Below are 6,000 nucleotides of genomic sequence, written 5' to 3' on the forward strand. Positions count from 1 at the left end.
TGCATGGGGTCTTGAAATTTACCTCATTTTTCGATTTTTAGCCAGAGGAGTACATGTTAGGCGTTCCATCCGGTTGAGTCAGAGTAGTAGTCAAGCTGCTGTGTTTTGGGTCTGTTGAAATTCTTTTGAGGTAGCACAACATAGCTAGGTAAAGGCCGGTTGGTTTAAGGAACGGCTGAGCAATCAGGAAGAGGACAACCAGCAGTCAGTGTCTGAAGGACAGATTGGACATAATCCGTCAGATAAAGAAAGACGAGAAAAGCACATTTTGACTATTGAATTGACTTGAGTTTTCAGCCTGGGTCTGTTGATTATTAAAATGCCTAGGTTCTGGAGGGTTTGTGGCAGTTATCCATTTCCAAAGGCCAAAACAGGGGTGCGCAAGGTGCAGCATGAGGTAAGACTATAATTTCATTTGGTCTGGGTTGTTTTAGGTGGTTAGCAATCATCCATTCGCTTGTTTGCATGATGCAGTTGCCAAGGATGGACCTGGAGTTTCCATCATCGGTCATTTTGTATAGGATGGATCATCTGCATAGTTGTAACAAGGAAGCGCATACGATTTTATGATCAAAGGAGTCCTATAGATGTGAAGGAGGAGTGTCGAGAGGCTTTACCCCTTGGAAACGCCACAGGTGATAAGTTTGGGGTTCAAACTGAAAGAGTGGAGACAGGTGATTTTCATTCTGTCCAATAGGAACAATCTCATCCATTGTAGATTGTGTCATGGAGGCCGGTTTCTTCAAGACTTCTAGTTAGTGTACTCTGGTTAACGGTGTCAACTGATGCTGAGATTTTGAGGTCGTCCCAAATGGAAACGAGTGCCGTTTTGGTGCAACTCAGATCTAAAACCAACTTGTCAGCCGTCTAGTAAGTTAATAGATGCTTCAAGATGTGCTGGTACACATTGTGACTGGGTATGGTATGTTTGAGATAGGAGAAAAGTTGAAGGAGAAAAGTTGAAGCTGTCTTCTAGGTCTCCAGCAGTGTTCTTTAGATGTGGTTTGACATAGGCAGCCTTCAAAGCTTTTGATACAATTCCTGTTTCAAATGGGCAGGTCATTCCTGGTTAAGGAGGTCTTTATAGAAGTTTGGGAGCAAGGGACAGAGAGAGAGAGAGGTTTTTGGTCAGTTGACAAATTTTAAAGTCTGGTTCAGATCTTTGTTTAAAACTGAATCGGTGCGGTTTGTGCTGACCTGGAAGAAGGCAGACTCAGGGATGTCACATTCAGGCCGTTTTATTTAACTAAAACAAAAATATTATCTGTCCCTAATGCCAAGAGGTATTTCCCTACCTATGAACAAAAACTGCATGGTCTGCTGTCAATTTTTTTTTTTAAAAGATAGTCCTCAGTCCAAATCCTATCCAATATTTGTCCCTACCGCTTTAATAAAACTCAAATTTAGGCCACAACCATGGCCTCTCAGTTCAGGCTTTATCCAGCCAATGTTATTGAGATCACTCGCATGGTAATGTTCACAGTTCACCAAAGAAGTATTCTTGACCATTCACCAAAGCAAAATCATTGGGTCTTTCTTTAGATTCCTCGAAAAAAGTTGCAAGTCTCTGCATAAACCAAACGCTATTGTCATTTAAAAGAGAGAGGATTCCCTTCCTCCTTGTCCACAAATTTGGCCTTTTTCTTTCCTCCTCTATGTCAGAATCTTGATCAGACTCACGGAACCCTCAAGGTCTTTTCTCTTATCAGTTGTATAAGGTTCCTCGTTTCCCCAGGGTTCGCCAGACCCCTCTTGATTTTTGAAGGTGGTAGTTTTTGTGGTGCGATTGTTGGTCCCTGCCAATATTCATAACATGGGTTTTTCTCGGGCGTCCATAACCCTCCTCATTAGGCTGCTTCAAGTTGTGTCCCACTCCGTTCTCCCTGGGAAATCCGGACATCATCTTGGTTGTGCTCCAGCGGGATGGCATTGAGGCGTCCAACATTACTGCTCGTTCCTCTCTTCTATGTCTCCGTTATAGAAGCATCCACTTCTCAGATTATGGCAGTCTCGGCAGCGTTGACAGCCCTCATACTGCGAACTGAGGATTTGTTCCTCCGCTCTCTGTTTCTGTGCCGCAGGCCCACCAGGGCGAAAAAGTGGTCACTCCACCAGGTGAGACAGTTCTTCTGCCAGTCTCTTTCATGGCAGTATCTCCGCGCTGGCCTTTCTGTCTCTCTCAATCCACTCTGTTCTTCCATGCCACCGCAGGCTCTGCCGTCTAACATGGCTCTGCCCCTCCAGGAAAAATGCTTGTGGGAGGCTCACCTCCGCGTAGGACTAGTCTTCCTCCATTCGAGCTTTCTTGTCTCTTTATTCACACCGAAGTATTTCAAAGGGGCATGTTGTTCTTCACCAGCTGCTGAGCTCAAGGTGCTTCCAACATTACCTTGAGCCAAAGATATTGAAGCAATGTCATAACTTATTGAATGACACACAGATGTCATCTGTCTTTTCCACTCTCATATATGCCGACAGGGTGTTACTTATAGAAATAGGAGGCCTTGTCCCCAGACTCTTACGGAGGGTCTTTCTTAGCAAGCTCACCGCCCTAGCCTCAAAAGGGATGGCTCCCACTGGGAAGAAGGGACGAATTGCTCAGATTCGTCACAGGTTGTAGGCCGAATGACATTGCCTGTGGCTTGATTGTTAGTTCGTTATGTACCTTATTAAAACGCTGATGGCTTGCCGAATGCTTGGTACTTCACTTCTGAAATGGGTTAGGATCACACTTTTTGGGTAGGAAGCAAGGTTTCTCATCTTGTTAATGATTTGGTAAAGTTATTTCTCTGGATGAGGTGCATTATTGATTCGTTCTGAAAATTAACTTTTCTTTGCTTTAAGGATTTTTGCTTTGTAATGGCAGATCGGTCTTTGGTAAGTGCCAATGTCCTGTGGGTTGTAGTGTTTCCTCATGGTTTTTTCAAGAACTCAATTGTTGGTTTTTTTTTCAGTGTTCACAGGTGGGTGTGGAACATCTGGCTGAAATCCTTTTTCCGCAGAGTGATGCGCTTTAGTGGGGTGAGGGCGTCTAGTGCTTTGGTTATCCAGTTTAGTGCCACTAAAATTCCTTCCATTCACTGGTAAGAGTTACGGTTTGTCATGGATGGGCTTCGACTCTTTTATAACATTTCTGAGTTCTGCAGCGTTTACTGTTTTCCAGCTTCTCCGGACAGTAGTCACTTGTCGAGTAAAAGTAAAAGGAATCATTAGATGATCACTCTATAATACCTGAATAGGGTGGAGGCGTGTAACAGGCCTTCCTTACAAAAGATTGTCTTGAGGGTGTGGCCTGCAGCATGTTTCGATCCACTGTTTGCAGTAAAAGCTGGCCATGTAACAGGTCAATTTTTTGGGTGCCGGTTCGGTTTACTCCAAACTGAATGTTGAAGTCTCCAAGGACCGTTAGATGATTGTGCTGTGTTGTTAGTTTATCAATTACATCTGCAAAGTTTTATGCGATGGTTGGGTTGTATGATGGTATGTAAGTAATTGAGATGGGCATGGTTTGGCGATTGCAGGCGAGGTTGCCCAGGAGTCCTTCACAGTCTGTGATATCCATTTGGAACCAAGTCAGGATTTTGAGGCGTTCCTTGTGTGCTGCAGCGATAGCTCCTCCCTTTTTACTGGTTGACTTCGGTGAGTTTGAGGTTGGTGGGGATGGATTTGTGTGGGGGGGAATCCATAGCATGTTCAATATTCAATATATGATCTTCCCGCGCATGTATTAAAAACCTCCTTATATCCTGCGATTTCTTTATTCTTGTTGTTTTTCTTATCTTGAGTTTTCTGATGCCCCTCTGGTAATACCACCATAATCAAATTATGCGCAAATTGTCCTGCATTAGGTTTACATGATCTATGAGACTAGGTACCATGCATCTCATTTCCTGTATGCTAGTTCCCCTAAAAAGCTTCGTTTTTATTTTTTGAGGCTTTTTTACCCAATCTAATCATTTTACTTGCCCTCTTTTGCATTGAGTTGCATTGGATATCAGCAATGCATGCATCAAAACGTGCAATCGCCACTACCCATTGACCAGTGATCATTACCTCTTGGTGAGTAGCGGTGTGCTGTGTGTATGTGAATAATTGAGGGGGCAGGACTTTTTAGACCTGGCTAGCAGTATGCAACTTGACATTTTTATCCCTGAACAATGGCTTCACAAGTCACGTCCTTCATCCCCTTATGCTGTGGTATTCCACCGTCTCTCAACTTGCCTTCTACTATAAAGGCTGAAACCCCAGCCTCCCATTTACTACTCTAATGTTATTGATAAGTGCTCTGATGGCCCATAGACCCGGACTCCTCTCCAGTGTATCATTTAATTGTGTGTCACATACTGCTGTAGGGGACTACATACAAAGTCTTGGTAACATTTTAGTAGCCTGAAGATGTATTTCAGGAGATTGTCTAGTTACAATGTTTCCATGCTCAATAATTGCAGCGATGTTTTTTTTATGTTTTACGGCTAGTCTATATGATTATCAACTCTCGGACTAGTATATTAATATTATCTCACAAGGGGCAGCAGTACTAAGTTTACTGCGTTGAATTAGGCTGTTACCCAGGTCAGTGTTCTATACGAGGAGGAAAAAAGAGAAACTTGTTCTTGTGGGCCTTGACACTTAAAGCCTTCTTCGCCCAGTGCAGCCTCTTACCCAGTCACTGATAGAATGTTGCCCGATAGCAGGTACAAAGTAGACTAGGTAATGCCTGAAATGCCTAGCAGCTAGGATACTCAATGTATCCTGTCAGAGACCCGGATACTCCCCCACCACTTCTGCAGGCTTCGGTTAGCTGCTTTTTTGTGCTGACCAACAGGGAATAAAATCTACTTTTGTTGACACGGTCAGGGTCGCGTGCACGGGTTTCCCCTGGCATTCGGGTGAGTGGAAGGGGTCCCCAGCCTGCAGCTCCCCTCACGTCATTCAAACTGCTGAACAGCCTTGCACTTTCCTGGCTTGCAGTGTATTCCTCCAGCCCCCGCGCGCATGGCCTCCTTGTGGTTTCCGTGGTACGTATTTTGGTGCAGGGCTTTTTGGGGGGCGGTGCATGCGCAGGTACCCCGCGCAGCACAGGTAGGTGACGGGCGCTGACAGCAACACATGCGTCATGCAGCAACACCAGCAAGGCTGGCGAGTGGGAAAAGTTGAGGGAGGGCCACCCTCGACAGCTGTTTCACGGGTGGAATTAATGGAGACGGGGCTCGCGGCGGCGGCTGCTCTGGAACACTTTGCAGCACAGTGTTTACTTATGGATGTACAGGCACCCCCAGAGGCCAGAGCCTGCTTTTTCCTCACCTGGCGGCCGCTCCCCCGCTCCTCGCGCCGGGTCTGTCCGCTCCCCTCAACCCGCCACCATGCCCGAGACTTTCAGCAGTGCTCACACCCCCAGCCGGCACCCTGGCCTGTACTACTCAGGCCGGCCTCCCAGAGGCGCGCATGCGCACCGCGCCTGCCACCCTGCCCCCGGAACCTGGACGTCAGCACGTGACTTCTGTTTACTTTCCTCACAGTAGTCGTTCTTTTTCCCTCCAGCCCAGAGCGGCGGCGCGGTGACGTCATGCGCAAGAGGGCTCAGAGCAGAATACGATGGGGGTCTAATAAAGAACTAGAACGCTGCACAGGTTCTCAGCTTATGATAGGGCAAAGGGAGGACTGTGGACGCCATACTGGTGGAAAAAAATTTCAGGAATCCCTACAGAATAGACTGCCTATATCTGTCTTGCTCTTACCCGTAATCTTTATCACTCCTTATCCTACTCTTCCTCGTCATGGTACTTACATGCAATGTATCAAACTCCATTTTTTGTGTCTCGCTCCTCTCCACTGAACAATACCCTCGATATTTCATGACGCTTTCGGTATTTTCTTACAATGTCATGCTACAATTCATCCCCACAGAATGGTGGAAGAGGCAGTGCAGTTTCTAGTCAATACGGTGCAAAAAACAAAAATGTGCACCCGCATAGCTCTCAACCATTTGTGTTGTAAAGG

The 6,000-nt window shown here is 45.9% G+C and overlaps 1 protein-coding gene across 1 annotated transcript in view; it reads right to left on the reverse strand.

The window, feature by feature from the left end:
• The window catches only part of SETX (senataxin), a 1,477,926-nt gene extending 1,472,460 nt beyond the window's left edge, over nucleotides 1-5,466 (reverse strand). Inside the window, exon 1 of the mRNA XM_069609306.1 lies at nucleotides 5,305-5,466. The gene's annotated coding sequence lies outside the window, so the exon portion shown is untranslated. The remainder of the gene's footprint in view (nucleotides 1-5,304) is intronic.
• Nucleotides 5,467-6,000: the final 534 nt, after the last annotated feature.

This window comes from Ambystoma mexicanum, chromosome 8 (assembly GCF_040938575.1).
Source record: "Ambystoma mexicanum isolate Mex_15411 chromosome 8, UKY_AmexF1_1, whole genome shotgun sequence".
Classification (NCBI taxonomy): Eukaryota; Metazoa; Chordata; class Amphibia; order Caudata; family Ambystomatidae; genus Ambystoma; species Ambystoma mexicanum.